We start from the raw sequence: 20,196 nt of genomic DNA, 5'->3' as shown, positions 1-20,196 counted from the left end.
GCCATGCCAATATAGTGTGGACTGTGGAGCACTATACACTAATTTATTTTCATCCAAATTCGTGACACCTGGGGATCCGTTACCATAGAGTCACAAGATATCTTTATTTGGACTGAAAATATGCATGAATCTGATTCATTAGCAAAGAAAAATACTACCCAACACAACAGCCCACACTGCATGGAAGACAGTAGCACATTTAGAAAACAGAAATTAAACAATGTATTGTAGACCCTTATTTTAAGCAATAGTGTACATAGTTTATATCATACTTAAAAATAATGATTTATAGATAATCCCTAAGAATCTTAATACAGTTTAACTCATTAAAAAGCCTGTCAGCAGAACCTACTGTAGCACTTTTGAGTGTAGCTTCCATAATGTCTTAAAGTGTACTAGACTATACTTCACAGCATACCTATTCACACGTAACCTCCACAGTGGGTGCAGGCCCAGGGCTATTAAAGCAATCATGGAAGGACTCGGAGCTAGGACCCGCACACCATTCTTTAGGCAAAGGAATACTTTATTGTAAGGAAGACAAACGTTTCGATCTCAATAGATCTTCATCAGGTCAGTATAAACATGTTTCATCATTTTTATCCATTAGTCCTCAGATTAAGTCCCTCCCCCGCTGTGTGCCACCCCCACAAAACCCAGGTGAGTCTCATTACTGATGAGGAGCCAGGACTGTGACAGAGCATACAAGGAATACCTATACAGTATTATACCATTTACAAATAATACATCATATACATTTAAAAACAAAACAAAAAATCTAGTTGAGACTACCTGAAATTCTGGACTATACTTCACACCCACATATCCTATCATCATATTAAAAGTGTTGCATAGTGACACCTTTACAGTATCAGGGACGTCTGAGGACGAGGCCGGGGCAAACAAAACCGGGGGGGGGGGGGGGGGGGGGCCCACTGATGGCCACTGGCTGGGTGAGGGTCCACGGTCCAGGGGGCATTTCATCTCCTTTTGGGGGAGGGGGGGTGTCTCAAAGTGGCCCCAACTTGGCCACTGTCTCCTGCGCCGAAAAAATGGGTGCCCCTGTTCTGTTTCTCTCACTTGTAGCCAGGCCTACTGGTTTCTCTCTTGTGCTGTAACAGGACGCATGCACGCACGTGCACACACAGACAGTATATATATGGTACAGTAAAGTGAGGGTCGTGGAGGCTCGATTCCCTTCTTGTTTGACATGCTTGTTTGAGTTGCTTCAGTAATGAGGTCACTGGTGCCAGTGCTGGACTGGCACCACGTTTCCCCCTCCGTTTCCCCCTCTGGACTGGCACCACGTTTCCCCCTCCGATGTCATCGTGACCATGCCCACTGACCCAATAAAAACAACAACAGATTAGCATATTGATCAACAGAGAAACACACGTCCACACACTCCCACATGCACAGCCTCCCTCCCGCACAAGCACACGCACGCACACACACACACACACACACACTTCCTTCTCCAGGGCACCATACGGCACCCATCTAAATGTGTGTTTGTCTGTTCCTGTTTTCCCCTCTCTAATTCGGCTATGCTAAATCAGTCCCGCTGCCTCTTAGTACCGGGAAGCCTTACTCATTACCATTTCCATCCTCTAGTTTGACTGCCATGTTCCCTCATTATATCTGAAAGGGCGGCCAGGCAGTTTGGAAAAAGGGAAACCATCATTATGAACCACCGGAGAGCAGAATTACATAGTGGTGTTCTTAACCACACAGTCATAAAGCAACAATGGTGGCTTTGGTAGCAAACGTGGAGACACAGTGTGTTTCTATACGCATTATGTGTTTGGAATATGTGTGTGTGTGTGTGTTTGCAAAATGAAATGGTGGATGAGTTTCTCCTCCCCAGCCTCTAACCAAAGGCACTGTCTGTACCCTTGAGTGATTCTGTAAAGTTATATATGTATGAGGAAAAGAAAATTGAGCTCATTTATTGCACGAATAGGCTTCTTAAGAAACCAGAATGGATATGAAAAGATATTGATGATTGCAGGCTGTGAAATTATTCTCAGAAAAACTGAGACAATTCACTTCGTTCTAATAGCATTTCACGACATTTGTTTTGTCATGCAAATCCTCACATCCCAAGTCTTTCAGTTGGATTAGATAGGAGGGTCCTTTTCACCTTGGCTTTTATCTAACGCAGTCAAGTTATTCTGGGCAGGCTGTATTTTAATGAAGCTAAGCCTAAAAGTGTTCCTTAACCCATGCACTACATGAGCGTAATGCACAGACATATTCCATTTTGTGTGCCACTGCCATGGATAAGCATACTTTGACTTCAGGCATGTGTGACTGTGCTTCAGAAGTTTCTTGGATGTGTTTTTATCCTAAATGTGTAATTTGGACCTGGCAAGTATGTATAAACCACTGAAAATGATGAGTTCTCATCTCATGCGTGGGTGGATGCCTCCACGTTTTGCACAGCTAATCAAAGCATATTGTGTCTGCGGCCTGCAGGTGTTGATAAGAGGTGAAGAGGCATGAAAGGGGCACGATGAATGGCACAATCAGAGCCTTCAATGTCAGGCTCAACCCAATTGATACCTTGACAAAACATTTGAAAGTAGTGAAAATTGCCGATCTACTGTACAAGATCACAACGTGTGTCGCTGTAGATTAGAAGAATACTCTAAAACAGGGGTTTCCAAACTGTGGTGCTGCACCGTGCACCCCTTTTGGTGCGCGGACGCCCTAGGGTGCGTGACATGAAAAGGGTAATGGTGGTTTTACAGCGTTATTTAACACAAACGGCAAAATCCGGTAAACCACTGTTGTAAGGAGATGTATAGAGCAGCTGCAGGAGCATACAGCAGCTGCATGTCTCTCAGTGCAGTGCCATTCTGTGATTATTTGCCATAATCATATGAAAGAATACAACGAGATTGAGCGTTGGGGGGTGCGTCAGGAGGTAACAGGCCAAAAAGGTTTGGGGTCCGCTGGTCTAAAAGCTCCTCTGGCCCTTATAGTAGCCTTGCTGCTATACCCACCGGAAGGTGGTTTGATCCGACTAACCATCCTCAGAGCCCTGTGATAATCGGTGAAACAAAAAAGAGGCAATGGCGCTCGTTGGTGCAGTGCTATAGTGCCTGCCCACCACCACGGAGGTTGTGGGTTTGTCCCACCTGTTGTGTAGGTGTGTACGAGGCCTCAGTCCTTAGTCTCTTTGGCTCCTCACTGGTAGGTGAGTCAGTAGGATATAACGGCAGAAACACAGAAATGTGTGTTGTGAGGAATTAATTGGCATAATGACTCAATTGCGGACAAAAAGGGGGTAAAAAGCGCACATGTACAGTGTGTCTGCGCGTGTGTCTCAGAACAGAAAATGTTTTCAAGTGAGCTCAAATAAGCACATTAATTAAAAGTAAAAAAAGGAAGAGGCTGCACCCGTCATACTAAATTGGGTGCGACAGTTTTTGATGCCAATCCTTTTTAACACTCTCATCATGTCTCTACCTAAAGTGCTAGTAGACACTTCTGCCACTTTGAATGCATTGCAGATTTACCTGCTCCTGTTCACACTGCCTACGCCACTAATCCACTGATAGCATCTCATGTGAAAAGGTGCACCGGGTGCAAGATTAGTAGACTAAACCTCGAGCACACAACGGTAGCTTGCAGACACTTTCATAGTACAGACTCAGAGTATATGAGTTTATAGGCTTAAATTAGGCCTTCTTCAATAAAGATAATAATAACCTTTATTGTCCCGAAGGATATTTGTCTTCACAATCTGTTCAACAGTTCAACACCCACATCAAAAACAACACCGAGCACATAACACCAAGACAGTACAAAAAAAACAAAACATGAGGTCCCCACAAGCTGTGTACAGAACCATCCTATCGGCGGGGCAGTTTGTTTAATGCCGCGATGGCTGAGGGGACAAAACTCCTACTAAAACGGACCTTTTTTCATGGCAAGGTTCTGTATCTTTGTCCAGATGGCATGAGGTTAAAGAAACGATACAGAGGATGGTTGGTCAGTGTCATTTGATATCGAGAGTGCTAGTCGTGTGATGGCGTTATTGTTCATATCAGAAAGTGTGGGTGTAGGAAGTCCGATGATTTTGGAAGCAATACGGGTGATACTGAAAAGTTTGTTCCTGTTAGGCATGGACAGTATGGTGTAGAAACATGCAGAACAGTACAACAGAACAGGTTGAATAATGCTTTTGTACAATAATAGCAGAAGATGAGGAGCAACAGAACAGATAATGATCTTAGTTTACAGATTACATGGAGTCTTTGCTGAAAGCGTGACTATAGCTTATTAAACTGTACATAAATTACAACTTCACGCAGCATAACTAGAAAGAGTTATGGTTTGCGTCCGCCGTGGCCGTGGAATGGAATGGCGTCGGAGCGGGCAATTCAAATGTGGTGCTTATCGGATCCTGCGTCTGAGATATATGGTGTTTTAAGAAATAGGCCCCTCCCACTAATGTTGCAAGCCAATTAACATTGTCACATCATTCCTGAGATCAGGTGTTTTTAATTGGGAGGGGATTGATGCAAGCCCCCTAGTCAAAGTGGAAAAGCTTTTGGTGCTTGGTTGGGTATAAGGTCACAACCCTGTGTGAGGGATTGGGGTTGATTTAGTTGGTTTTGTTCATGATTTGTGGCAGGCACTCGGCTCCACGATGAAATGACTGACGGGGGCAGCTGAAAATGGTGAGGGGGCACATCTCATTATTCTATATAAAAAATATAATGCAACTTAATCTGAGGGGGCAGAATTAGTAACCGAGTGTGCGAGGCCTCCTCTGGCACCCCCGTGGCGCCGGGCCTAATTTGTGGCATTCTTTTGCAAAACAGGCTCCTGCCACTAACTTTGGAAGCCAATTACGGACAAATGGTATGAACTATCAAAATTGGATGGATATAGATCAAGTGTATCAATTTTGTGAGATTTGGACAAAATCTGCAGGAGGAGGAGCAAAAAGTGTGTTTTGAAGAAAATTCTGAATGACATAAAATTGTAACGGCAGGCAGAGAGAAAAATACTTGAATTCGAGTTTTCACATTTTCACATTCAAGTGTATTTATTCACTAATAAATATATATAAATTAAACTATACTTGTAGCCTACATATCGCTTAGCAAAATGAAAGCACATATGATTCCCGATGAAGCCAATTGATTTGACATATGACTCCAATGTGTGCCACCAAAACTTTTGTGGTTGTTCTATAGAAGTACTATAGTCTGAATTGCCCTTCGGGGCAACAACCACATTAATAATGCATGCAATTTTATGCTCACATGAGTTTGTCACTTATGCTACATGCATGTGCATATAATCAACTGTGTCGGCATGTGAGTCCATATGGAGGAAACACATGTCGTCTGCCTTGCATGAAAACTTTGTCCGTGTGCAATCGTTTCATTTCCACAGATACAGGACATGTGATCCACCACATACTAGCCTGCACTATCTGCAGAGCAGAACAGACGTGTTCTGCATGACATGCTGTGTTTTTGTCATGGCAGAGCACCACAGTATAGGCGTATAATATTTATATACATTTGCACATGGAACTTTTGCATGTGTTGTGTACAGTATGTATGTGCGTGTGTGTGTTAGGGTGCATACAAATTTGCAATTTTAACCTCCTGATCTGTTCTTTTGCTAAAAGGTGCCACTTCATGTTGTAAGAACATATAGCAAAATGTTGTTTTGCACTGCGTGTGCGCGTGCGTGCGCGTGTGTATGTACGGTATGTACAGCAGCTATGTGGCTTTGTGTACATGACAGTTTGTGTAGTCAATTGTGTGTATATATGTATAGACACACATGAATGTATTTCAGTTGGAGAGAGGCAGAAATGCAAATGTTTTGGCATCGAAACGGGACGCCGGGCGAGGAGGGAGGCAGGGCTCACCGAGGGCCAACGATCATACACAGACCTGTCCATCAAGTGTTCTATCACCATGGCAACAACCTAGTTCCAAGCTAGTGCCAGGCGAATATACGCCAATGCTGCTAACAGAGGACCAGGCAGAGCTCTAGCTGCCTGCCTGGGGATGGACTTGCTTTTAACCCATTTTGTGCGGGAACCCCAAGCATTATGTTATACTTTGCTATTGAAAAATAGAAAATAGAAAATAGAAATAGAAAAAAATAGAAAAACCGTGTGCCGCGCTATGCACTTGTAGGTCTGCTATTTTTGAGAAATCGTGAAAATATAGTGCAAATCTTTGAATATATATTCTTTCGAGGGTTTTTAACTCAAATCTTTGCCTCTGGGGGGGGGGGTCCCTGGAACAAATTTTTTTCAGTTGGGGGTCTGCGGCGAATGACATATAATTCTGGGGGTCATTGACACTGAACCACTGAGAATAATTTAGAAGATTTTTTATTTATTTCGACGTCAGGCCTAAATGGGTTAAAGCCCCCCCACCTCCCATGCTTGTCTCCGCCAGTAAGTACAAAGGAGAAGGAGGGAAACATAAAGTGATGAACGACGAACGTACATTATATGGGCTCTGAGTAGCCTATAACACCAGATAAGCTTCTGTATGTTTTCACTGACCACCAAGCTTACTGCGTACATGAACCGTGAGTGGGTTGTTCTGTGGAAATAAAACAGAACTGAGGTATACAGTAGTATAGTGCCTATACACCCCTCCCCCCACCGCCATGGCTCTCACATTATAATGGACTAAAGCGGTGCCCGTCGGGCACTGACCTACTCGGAACGATGCAAGTTGGAAATGCATGCCCCACCCAGTTCTTACTTGCACAAGCAGAGTGCACGCACGTATTGTGGTCGGCTGGACCAAAAGTGGTACAGTTATACTGTATGGTATGGTGGTCCCTAATTGGCTGTTGATGACGTAATTAAGATATGTTTCCAGGGGTGATCTAGGGGTGATCGGGTGCCAGTTGGGCACTGGCCCATACTTGGAACGGGCAGAGGCTTTTGTGTCAGTGTGATGTCAGAACAGGCCATGCTCCATACAGTTATATGGAGATATAATTTGGGCCCTGCAGGCCAGAGCCCGGACAGAGGCTTTTGTGCCGGTCCTGGACAACGGTGTATCCGACGGACTCGACAACGGGCACTGCACTCCCTGTGGTGGTGTGGAACGTGTGTGGCAAATTTGAAGTCTGTGGGGCTAACGGTTCCCGAGTTACAGACATACGTATACTGTACACACGTACATACGTACTGTACACACGTACATATGTACGTTCGTACGCACAGAGACGTGCATTTATAGATAGATTTTGGGGGGGGGGGGGGGGGGCTCATTTAATAATCTCAGTTTAGCTCAACAAGGCTTATATTATAAACAATGTGTAATTGTTGAAGGTATTACATCTAGCTTACGCCAGTCAGATAATAATTACTGAAGTACAAGAAGACGGCGAGACGCAAAGGGGGGCAGGATATCAAAGGGACAACTAGAGATTTAGCATATTTCTCGTGGGATAAAGGGCACACAGAACAAGTCGTTCCAGAAATTAATGTCAAGCTGAAATCTATTGGAATGGAAATGGGAACTATTGTGAACGCACAGTCGCACACTGACATACATTTAAAGAGGAGAAAAATGGAAGATTGTGTGTGTGTGTGTGTGTGTGTGTGTGCGTGTGTGCCTGCGTGCGTGCATGTGTGTGTGTGCGTGAGAGAGAGAGAGCGAGAGAGAGAGGGAGACATCATTTCAATTCCTTTTCAATTGTACATACATAATTTTTTTGTTTGGATGGTATTGTCCCACTTTTGCTTTGGCAATGTTAACATTATGTTTTCTCATGTTAATAAAGCCCTTTGAATTGAATTTTGAGAGCGAGAGAGAGAGAGAGAGAGAGGGGGTGATTGAGGGTCTACAGGGAACCATGTCATTATTTAATGAGGATATGAAAGGGATAAAAAAATAAACTGAAAAAGGGAAGAGAGGAGACTGAGAGTGTGTTTTGGGACAAAACAAAAGTCACAAATGCAGTTCGCAATATTTGACTGTCACTATATAGTATAGAGGGATTTGGGGGATGCGTGTCCCAGAAATTAAGTGACAGGCAGCATGTCAAGAAAGTTGGGGGGAACCTCAGGAGGTCCACACCATTGGTGTGAAGACACCAGCAAAGTGACAGAATCCAGAGCGTGAAAACATGGCATCAAGGAGGAAACGGCAGCCAACTGGGTGAGAGAGAAATGATGGCCTCCATGCAGGAATGGAGTGTGACTGGGGTTCTTTTAGTGGTACTTACAGTACATTTGACATGGGACAGCTTATTCACACCACACTGCATACTTCATTTGCACACAGTATGGTGTCAAAGTGGTGTCCACAGTATACAACAGTATGCAGTACAGCCAGGAAACCCTATCACACATTTTTCACAATTAATAAAACGCCACGTCAGTTGATTTACCTTGTCGTGTGGGAAAGAGAAAAGGAGAGAAGAGCATGCAAGGGGCTGATTTACAGACACGTTGTAAGACTAAGAATTGCATTGCATGAATGTAATGAAACAAACGGGGAAGGCTTGCACTCTGTTTGCACTTTGCAATCACACAGCCATCACAAGGACAAGTCTAAAAGCTCTTGAATGTGTTATCAGTTGCATCCTAATAGGAATATAGGTTCATGAGCTTTACCTCTGCTGAAAATCACATGGTAATAAAATCCACCATATATAAGACAAAGATTCACATCGACTCTTGCAAATATTATGTTAGTTAGAGCACACTTATAGACACATTTATTCTGGCCACCTCAAAAGAAAGAATGAGCTACTTATCTTTCCCCTCCGTTAGCATAATACTGCATATAGTTTACTAATATATTACACAATTAGGCTTATCTCCAGAAACACAGAATTGGAAACCTATATTATAGGTTTCCAATTCTGTGTTTCTGGAGATAAGCCTATAATTGTGTAATGTGTTATCACCTCACGCAGCCCTGATATTTATTTAGTACAGCTTATATCTACACAAGCTCCCCTCTTCTATGTGTACGGTGTGGTCTGATCTATGCTTTTGGCAAAGAGCTACTTAACCATTGGACCTGCATGTGTTTCATGTACTTCTCCCAATAAGCTTGTGTAATACATCCTATCTTGCAATTACTCAAGTGTCTCAGACTCTGCTTGCCTCGACATCACGATTGATCCTGAATTCCATGACACATCACTCAAACCCTCATTAAAACCTTGAGCCTGAACAGGTATTTCATCAGCTTAAACCAAGCACTACAGAGGTTTCATGATGTGTTAACTCATATAATCAGTCGTATAATCAAATGTAATCATGTGTAACAAGGACAAACAGATGGAACTAAACGAGCGGGACATTTTAGACCTCAGACAATCTATGGAAACCATCATACTCTTTCGGATTTCTAATGATCACGATTAGAGACGCAAGGAACAACAAACTGGGTTTGTTCAGAGAAATTACCAGATGTTCAGATAACATTTGAACTGTGGTATAGAATGCTTAATACCGGTACGCTCTTTTGATTAACCACAGTCAATATAAGCCTTGTTGGAGCGTGATGATTATGATGACAGAAAACGTGACGTTAGTTTTGCTGGCAGAGAGGTCATATAGAGGAGATAGATTCTACCTACAAACAAAAAAACAAAGAAAGTAAACAGAAAACAGCAGGGGCCATGTCAATGCATCACACTCACAACGTGTAATAAACTGAACAAGACACTGAACCCCTAATTGCTCCTGATGTGCTGGTTGGTGCCTTGCATGGTTTCCGCCGCCATCGGTGTATGAACGTGTACAGTGAATGGGGTGAATGTAATGCACAATCTATGTAAAGCGCCATGGATAAAGGCACTATATAAAAGCACCATTTACCATCAAGTTTAGCCCCTATACTAGAATGGAGACTTCATGATTTGAATCTATACAAAAGTCACATAGCAGGGTTTTTGATGGTACAGAAAGGAATGACATACTGTTCATATACAGTATGTGGCAGCTGTTGTGATCAGTCAAAGGATGGGGGGAAAAAAATAAGGAAATTCACATTGCTATACACGCACAGTATACTCTCTTGATCAGCACATATGCACGGCACATGCAAGAAGCACAGTTTTCTCATTCAAACGTGCTCTTTCTCTCTCATCACACTGTAATCCAAGCCTAGACCAAAGGCAGTGGTATATGAAATGCTGCTGACGGACACTACTCTGTGCTGTACATAGACTCTGGCATAACTGGATGAGATGATAAGCACCTGTTTCAGGTGTCCAGCCAGCATGCACGGCTGCTGATCGGAAAGGAGGCAGTACTATATAGGGGGGGGGAACTGAAGGAGCCGTTTCAGTGAAAAAGTCATAACACATTAGCCAGTGGATATCCCCAGCCCACGCACACTCACCGACTTTCAGTCATCTGCGAGGGAGTGAATTCTGCCGACATGCTGAGTGACAAAGGTCCACTGGTGACTGAGTGTGGCTGTGTGAGTCATCTGCTGCCACCAACAGCGCTGTGAGTGTCTCAGTGGGTGAGCAATGCATGCATTGGTCAGATTGTTTGGAAGTAAACTACTACTACTACTAATACAATAGATTCTGAGCATCCGTGTTGACCTTCTCAACAGTGTGTCTGTCTGTGTATACCGGTGTGCTGCTGACTAGCCTATATGAGTATCCTTCAGAATTGCAAGGGTTAGAGCGTTCACGTTGCAGATTGCTAAATATAATAAGAGTAGATTTCCGAGTGGTCGTATATTCCATAGACAGGTAGCTAGCTCTCTTTGTGCTGTGATTTATTATTCATGGGCATATTCGCCTGTGTAACTGTGATTGCACCATGAAGCAGCAGTGCTTGATGAAGCACAAATGAATAAATAAATCTGGACGGCAGAGCCATTTGAACGTTTGACATTTACTGATGAGGCAATTAAGAGAGCAGCGCACAAACACACAGTCCTCATTGCATTGACGGATCACTCTGTACAGCACGGCACAGAATCTCATGCTGGAGGCAGAGCAGAGGCCAAACATTTTGTACATTAGTGAGCTTAGACAAATAAGGCTAACACATACTATCTAACCCTCCCCTCACTCACGCACGCACACACGCACGCACACACACACACACACACACACACACACACACACACACACACACACACACACACACACACACACACACACAGTAAACATACTGTACAGTATGTTTTTAGAATCTGCCACACCAATTTCAATGGTTATGCATTCCATAATTCCATCAATGGTGGTTGACATTGATGGGATCATGTTGCATCTTAGAGCCCCAGATTTTGAATTGGTCCTGTCCATTGTGTACAATTCATATCCCTCCATTCCCACATCATAACCTTTTCATTTTTCTAACCAGGTTTCGGAAACCGCTATTACGCTGAATTTGCTAAATTGACACAGATATTTCTCAATTTCATGACAATCAGCTTGGAAATCCAACAATCCGCATTCTGCATATATACTGTACGCACACGTCCGCCCGCACACACCGGCCCGCATGCCCACACCAGCGCGCACACGCATGCACACACACGCCCGCACACACGCGCCCGCACACACCGGCACACACACACGCCCACACCAGCATGCACACCCGCACACCAGGCCCGGCGCCAGGATGAAATGACTGAGGGGTCAATTGAGATTTTTGAGGGGGCCGAATTAAAAAAAAGAAAAGTCCTTTTGCGTTGTTAAATCAAGCAGGCAGTGTCAGTTGTATGACTCAGGCGGTCCTATGCAAGATTAGAATGATAGCGCTGCCCCGGCAGGGATATCTTTTTTTGCGATGAAAATGCTTCAATCTGGTGCACTTTGAGATAAAAATGAAGAGGCTAGATCTATAAAGAACTACATTTCACTATATTTCACATATTTCAAACTCACTCCAGAGGTCCACAATGCATATAGTCAAAGGTATAGCTGATCTACAAGCTCAAAACGTGTCGCAGTGCAAAGCATTTTGAGCTTGTAGATCTGCTTTTTTGCTATTTTTCATAATTGGAATACTGAAAAGTAATCTTTTTTTTATGATTATGAACTGAAATGCAAATATTGGACATAAAAAAAGACTAGTGCTAGTCATTAACACCATCGGGGCGTAAATCACCGTCAAGTTCAAGTGCACGGTCATGTGCCCGAGACAGAGATTGATAATCTCCGTCAAATTAGTGCCATGAAAACTGATCACATCGCTCTACAGCCTAGAGGCGCTTGCTGACGATGGGCACATTTTATTATTAGTGGATTAAATAGGCCTGAAGTAATTATAGCGGGTCATGTTCGCATGTTTGGAATTGCAATTGAAAAAAGGTCGGGTTGAGGGGTCAAGTACCCCCTTTGACCCCCCCCCTCGGGCGTGCCACACGCACGCATGCACACACGCCTGCACGCACGCACACAATAATCGCCCACAAAACCGGCTATTTGTCCATACAAAAAAAGTGAAAAAAGTAATAAAGAGGTCATTGCTAATTCCAGTCCACAAAAAAGAACAGAGCAAAGTTTCGGAACCCCATGGGGCCATGTATCCACCATATAGAACGGGCTATACATCCATGTACAGAAGTTGAATAGTAAGTAAATAATTTGTCCAAGTCCAGAACCCGAAAAATAAATCGCTGGGGCATTGTCCTTCCCAGATATGTCCACAAGCCAAGTTTCATGCAAATAAGGAGACAAAAAGAAGAACATGCGAACAGAGATTCCCATGGCAGGCGGCTTTTCCCATGCAAAGATCACAATGCATAAAAACAATAATTTGTTTAAATTGGGAGAAAAATATGTCAGCTCCATATGGAGATCTATAAGGGTTTGGTGGGGTTAACAACATTATAACATATATGACATGAATTCTGCACTGGCCATATATGGAGCATGTCTTGAGTGAGTGTACAGGTACAGGGTTTGATGAGGACAGATCAACATATGGAATGATAGCCATATTATGGAGTGTGTCATGAGGTTGAGGTGTGACCTACAGTCAGTCAGTCACAATATGTTTACCTAACCTGATGATAATGACTTTAGTAAAGCAAAAGATCATCAAGTCAATCTCAATTAAACACACTTGTATTGATCATGTAGGTGAAAATTGTTATCCAAGTGTAAACCTACTTTGTCTTGACTTTGACTGTCACCTCGGCCGGGTTTCTCACGAGCAAGAAAGCCCTCTTTGCTCCGCCCCTTCATCTCAGATGTGGATGCAAGGAGAAACGGCTAGCAGCAACAATGTGACAGACAGACAACACAGAGACGGTGCTACTGAATGGTGTGCGCTTTGAATTGAAAACCGGAGGCGTGCGACTCGCACGCCGTTTCTGCAACGAGGAGAAGAATAATAAAGAGATGACCATGGACTACCGAATAGCGTGCGATGGAGACGGGGACATCTTTTAGGTAAGGCGTTGTTCGCCTTCTGCAGGATTTTCCCCAAGCAGATCTGCATCTGAACCTCACGCTTCAGCAGGGCGCTTTGCTTTGTGCGAACAGAACAGTGTCCAGGACATTATAGGAGCAAAGGGGGTGATGATGATGAGTGCCACAACGATGTATTTATTTTCTCCATACGTGTTGAAATTAATTATAGGTTTTAATAATATTAATACAAACAAGACGTTAACCGAAATAATATAACTTCAAGATTATTGTGATTATTAAGGTTAGGCTATATTGTATTGTCCGATCAATTTCGATTGGCCATGCATCTCGCTGCGGTATGGGGTTCAAAGCCATCAGTTATATTGGTGGAAATTGGAAAAGGCATGCTGATTAGTGAAACAGACGAGCAATTAATAATGCCGACAAGCAGTTTAACACATTTGAATTAGCAATATTGTATCATGGTCAAAGCTAGAAGACCACTTTCAAGGCCGTTGCTTGCTGCCTATATCTTGGAAATCTGTGCTTTTTAATAGGTTACCTATAAACATGACTTTAGCCAACAGCGCATGATCACTGCATGGGACAGGAGGGAAGCTATAGCCTACTACATTTCTACAATCTAGGAAACTATGTACAGACGGTCCCAGTTATCGTAATTTTTTCCATCTTACCCAAATCCCATGCTATACAGCCTCATAATGTGCCTAAATCACAGCCAGCAAGTGTGTGTGTGTGTGTGTGTGTGTGTGTGTGTGTGAGAGAGACAGTGTGAGATATTATAATAAATTGGTGGTCACTGGTCACTCACTCACTGGTGTTCTGTTATCAAACGATGATTTGTGGCCAGAAAGTTATTTGTTGTTTTGGAAGTTTAATATTGCTGCGTAAAATGAATTCACCGGTACACTGTGAATCTATACATTCATACGCCGTTACTTTTGATACTGGAATCGACTCTATTTCTGGAGATATATGATATTGAAATCACCATACTAGGGAAGTTGATTAGGAAGCAAGTGTTTCTGCAATTTGAGGAAGACCATTTTTAAAAAGTGCAACCTTGACAAGAACATTTTTTCCCTTTTTTTTAAGGAGATGGAACAGAACAATGTGTTAGTTAGACAGTAGCATTATCATATCATGACATAAAGAAAAAGTAATGTTAAAATAATAACTTAAACCTTCAAGAGGAGTGGGTTATAGGAGGACAGGAACTGACACTCATTGATACATTGACAAATGGAGGCGTAACTAAAACATGACAGTACACCATGCCATGGTACCCTATGCTATTCTTCTGCATTGCATGTGTCTTTCTTTATGTTTGAGTGCGACCGTGTGGAGAATGTTCTCTATTTTTGAGTGGTGCAACCACTCCTACATCCAGCAATGTCTGTGTACCTGTTTGTTTGTTTGTTTGTTTGTTTGTGATGATGTATTGCAATGGGAAGTGCATTCCATAGTTTTGGAGTTAGAAGGGAGAAGAGTTTGGGACATGTGGAGCGTTTTTCCCGGCGTTTTTAACAAAGGTACTGCCGGCCCTCGGCTGATCTTGGCGTATACGGGAGGGTTTTGTAGGGTCCGATCAGACTTGCAAGATATGGGGGTGCCATACCTTTGGTTAATGCCAGCATCAGAGTCTTGTACTCTGTGCGGACAGCAACCGGGAGCCAATGGAGGAAGTGGAGAAGGGGAGTCAGTGACGTGAGCATTTTTGCTAGTTGAAAACTAGCCAAGCTGCAGAATTTTGGATCAGTTGGAGACACTTAAAACAAATAGGCCAGTAAGGAGGGCGTTACAATAGTCATGTTTTGACATGACTGATGTCTGGATAAGAGGCTGGGCTGACTCCTGGGTGAACCCAGGAATAACCTCCGGTTCTCAAAGTATGGTCCGCGGCGTATATAGCCAGGGGGTCTGCTTTCTTTTTCTTTTTTTTCCTAGTGAATTTTTATGGTGTCTGTGATATGAAATGTGAGCTTGCCATAATCCTTAATCATATTCCGTCATATATTCAAGTGCTTTTGGATAGAAAGGATACTGACTCCAGTCACTTTCAGTTAGAGCAGTGGTTTTCAACCAGTGGTCCGGGGACCACCAGTGGTGGGTTCCAGGTGGTCCCCAGCTGAATGATGGAGAGTTGGTAACCAAATGGACCCTTATAGATCTTTAACTCTTGAGAGCGTAAAATGAAATTGTACGCTCTCAAGAGTTAAATTATTTACAAGAATTAGTAGAATAATTCATTGTTATTTTGATCAACGTTTGCCTGTTATCTCTCCTAAAAACAATTAATACAGCATGGAATTGTGGCCAAAATCTTGAACGATAACAAAATATCTTGTATAAGTTTTGGGTCTGAGAGGCTAAATGTCATCAAATGGTGGTCCGTGGCTCAAATGCAGAATAAACTAGAAAAGTTCCCTTCTGGGCACAGGTCTCCACCAGGAGGATAGGACTGTGTGAGATGTTTGGCAAAATGTTTAGGAGTAATATAAACATGTTTTTTAGTTTTAGTTTTTTGCAACAATTTTCTTCATTTTGTTGAGGAAATGCAGAGCCAGATCACTCATAGCATCTCTGAGGATATAATTCTGGATGAACAGGACATGTGCAGCATTTTGAACGAAACGGGCCACTCCTGAAAACTTTGGAAGGCAATCTTATCCAATCAGTGTAGAATCTGAGAAATCCAACGGACTCGTCTTTTTTTTGCGTGAGATTTGGATGAAATCTGTGCAACTAACATAAGCAATGTGTTTTGCAGAAATCGGTCTCATGGTGGCGCTATAACCGGCAGATGTGGAGGGATGCAGGGACAATGTTTTTCCATGGCCTCTAGGGAGTGCGCATACATAAGTTGTATACAGATCGATGCAGTTATAGCTAAAAACAGGAATTGGCCTGTTATATCGCCACCGTGAGGCTGATTAGGGGAAGGACGGACGAACGGAAGCAAGGAAGGAAGGACACACACACACACACACACACACACACACACACACACAGAACGGAGTGCAAAACATACATACTCTCTCCCCATGCCTTCGGCCTGGTGGAGACAATAATGGTCCTTGATATGAAAAGGGTTGAAAACCAATGAGTTAGAGCACTGCAGAGGGGAGGTTGTGTGTCTGTGACCAGCTTGATGGTCGTTGACGACAATACACACATAGCCAGTCATTGGAGCGGTTTGGCACCACTCAAAAGATACATTACAATACAAAACGTATGACGGCAACATATACAGTACAATACATAACGAAGCACGTGCTCCCTTATCTATCCTACATTAATGACAGTCTATAGGGGAACCTTTTTACAATAGACATGCCTTTGTCTGCTGTTTAAAAGACCTCAGATTGGTTTCGCGGTCGTTCCACTGTGTGGCTCCTATATAAGAAAATGATCCTTTGCCCACTTTACTGTTAAAAGCAGGAGGGCTCACATTGCACATCTGCCACACTGGCACTAATGCGTCTCTGCACCTGTAGTTTTATTAGAGTGAATCCAGCCTACTCTGTCTGGCTGTGTAGAATGTCTACATGTGTGTGTGTGTGTGTGTGTGTGGTGGTTGTGAGGGCTGCATTGTTTATGTTATATGTGCACAATCATATGTAATATTTCTTCACCTAGCCCTGCCACAATGACCCCAGTTAGACTATACTGTGTATAGACTAGAGGCATACTGAGTCTGTGTTCTGTGGAGACACATCATGTGACATAATGGTTGCATTCCGTAGCAGCACTTCTAAAGCATCCACCACCACGCCACTGCCTCTTTGAGAGATTGCAGGGTTCATGGTTACCTTATCATGTTCAGCTTTCTTTTAATCATTTTAAAAAGCGGACTTACATTTACTATTGGTTAGAGCTAGAATTTCATTTCATCTGCTTGGGTATGGACATATTATAGAAAGTAATGAATGATTGCATGGGGCAGGGCACTCTGCCTTGGGAAGGTGAAGGTGTAATTTCAGATGCAGGCTAACAGAGCAGAGCAGCAGTTATATGAGCTCAGCCTTCAAGAGCAGCACTGGAGTCATCAAGACCAGCTGTGCTCCTCACTCCTGGCTGTGTCTGCGGGCACAGCAGAGGACGGAACGCTGCATGAGAAACACATGGAAGTCAGAGGTAATTAGCCTGCTAGTGCTACACCAGGTTTAGGTTATAAACTTCCTGAGAATGTCACTTAAGACACTCCAGGAGGATGTGGTTGTGCTGACTTATTGCACTGCGCTCCTTATGTTTGGTGTTGGACCGGCATATGAGATGTTTAAGAGGTTCAGTGTTAGGTATAGTCTGTCATGTTGGCTGATTTCGAGCTTAGGAGTAGGTGTCACTGTCCATAGCTTAGACAGATCACAGGCAGGTTAAGCCATCTGACAATGTCTCAAGAGCTTACGTTTTGCTCTCTGGGTAGTCAAAGACGGCTTTATCCCATTTAGATTATCATGTTTTGACAAGGTGCATGACACATTCTACATGAATCAGGTTTCTCCCCAAAAATAAAATGGGTTAGGTTCAGGTATTTTGGCACACATGTTAGTATGTATGACTGTTTGTATTTTTAGTTTCCTCTTAAAGGTCATGCCGTTGCCTTCAATCCCCTGCTTCTTTGTGGCACCTTAAAGCTGCAATCCACGACATTCTTTTAACCCATTCTGACCTGAGATCAGATTCATACGAGGTTTCCACTGGACACACACTGGTCTGATTAACCCATTCTGACCTGAGATCAGATTCTAAAAATGTCAGTCGCTCTTCGATTTTTCAAAAATAGCAGACCTACAAGCTCGTAGCGCGCCACTCGGTGGCGCGCTACGAGCTTGTAGATCTGCTATTTTTCAATAGCTAAAGCATAACATGATGCCAACACCAAAATGGGTGCCCGGTCAGAATGGGTTAAATGTGGTATGGTAGATGTCAAAGTAAATCTGCACATCTGTAGTATATGGAGGTGGTCTCCCTGCTCTCTGAGAAATGTAGATCCTGTACCAAATGTCAATGATGTCATTTGGTGTCCCTGTGTCTTAAATCTAAAAGGGCAACTTAACCCCCCACACTTTACTAGGTAGCTCTAGCCTAGCCACTACTGCTGAAATGTGATACAGTACGTGAAATACATATTCAATTATTAGATTGCAGTTTTAAGACTTTTCCGCATTTCTTGTGCTACACACAAATAATAACCAAAGTGACATTTAAGCAGCATACATTTTCTACATTTGGCAAGCATTTGTTTGTAGTCCGAAAACTACAGGACTGAGGTCACTGCAGTTGTCTTTGAAGTTTGTCTGTATATGCACTCATCCAATCACTGTCTCCAAAGAACCTCCAAGGAAGGGAATGGATGACAAACTGTCCTCTAAGTGGACTCCATTCACTTCCTCACGTCAAGTACTGCCCCACTGGGGTGTCAGTACTTCCAGCTGTATTTATGGGCCATAATAGGAGATGTAATAATTCAGCATTTCCTTCACAGGACCTTGCTGTTGGCATCCTATTCAAGCAAGCTCTGTGTGCTGCTGCGGCTAGCCATTAACAACTGCTGCCCTGTGTTATTTATCAGAATATATGTGGTGCTTTGAAGGTCATGTCAATTCCACTGTTCCCAACTGAGTTTGTTTCAACTTTGGTGTCTCCATGTCCTGTCCTGTCCTATCCCAGGAGGGTTAGGTCTCACATTAGATGTTATTGCCATTCAATTTAGACCGTGGCAAACAGTTTTAGTATGCTGTTCAATTAAGGATTCGATTTTCACTCTGCTTCAGGGATACTCAAATAGCCGAACCTGTGGGCCACATTACAAGATTGGCAAGGGGCCAGGGGCCGGCTGATAAAATGAGTCTGGCACTCGATAACGCCTCTATTTCTTTTGCATTATTTGCGCATAATGCAGTGGTTTTCAACCTTTTTCATATCGAGGCCAATTATTTATTTAGTATTTGAGCCACGGATAACAGGCAAACATTGATAAAAAAAATAACTATTATTTTACAATCTCTAATTGTGTAGACTTCTTGTAAATTAAGTAATGCAGATGTTTAATAATAATTTAACTCTTGTGAGAGCGTCCATTTAGTTTCATTTTACACGAACATCTGTGATTTCAATGGCCGTTTTCAAGATGTTTTGGCCATTATCTCTGTAACCGAAGGTTCAATCTGCTCAGTTTAAAGCTTGTTGGAGCCGTGACATTGAGGACATTAAAGGACAACTTTAGTTTTTTTCAACCAAGGTAGGCTTGGGCGATATTGATTTTTTGATATCGGTATTGATACCGTGAATAATATCGCGATTATCGGTATTATCGATTATCAGCCTTTTTAATTTGGCTGGAACCCGAAATGCTGCCAAACAGCAGTAATTCAGCGTCAGTGCCAGTCAATGCATGGACACTAAGTTATTAGGCAAATTATAGTTGTTTAAAATGAAATACTTGTAAATTCATCACACAGACACACACATACAGTAATGTAGATGTTTATTTAAAAAAAAATCCATATTTTCATGACGCTAAAATTAAGATATTGGGTATTATCGGTATTCGATATTATTTATATACTCCACGATATTTCCGATATTGATTTCAAATATCGCGATAAACGGTAATATCGATATATTGCCCAAGCCTAAACCAAGGTTCATGTTTTAGGTTGTTATTAGAGAAACGGCTGCTTTCTTTCGTTTTAGGGATTTTAGCTGTTTTTGACAGGAGGCGGGGGCATTCGAGCATGGGGCTAAATATGTATTTTTAAGTGGTGCAACAAAAAAAGAAAAAAAAATCTCCATAATATTTTGCAAAAAAATACATAT

The 20,196-nt window shown here is 42.7% G+C and overlaps 1 protein-coding gene across 1 annotated transcript in view; it reads left to right on the top strand.

Moving 5' to 3' along the window:
* The first annotated feature begins 13,241 nt into the window (after positions 1-13,241).
* Positions 13,242-20,196, top strand: part of st6gal2a (ST6 beta-galactosamide alpha-2,6-sialyltranferase 2a) — a 56,888-nt gene continuing 49,933 nt past the window's right edge. Inside the window, exon 1 of the mRNA XM_080786537.1 lies at positions 13,242-13,392. The gene's annotated coding sequence lies outside the window, so the exon portion shown is untranslated. The remainder of the gene's footprint in view (positions 13,393-20,196) is intronic.

Source organism: Protomyctophum bolini (assembly GCF_963924005.1).
Source record: "Protomyctophum bolini genome assembly, chromosome: 16".
NCBI classification, from domain to species: domain Eukaryota; kingdom Metazoa; phylum Chordata; class Actinopteri; order Myctophiformes; family Myctophidae; genus Protomyctophum; species Protomyctophum bolini.
Note: the sequence above shows the minus strand (reverse complement) of the source record. Positions and strands in the feature narration are given on the sequence as shown.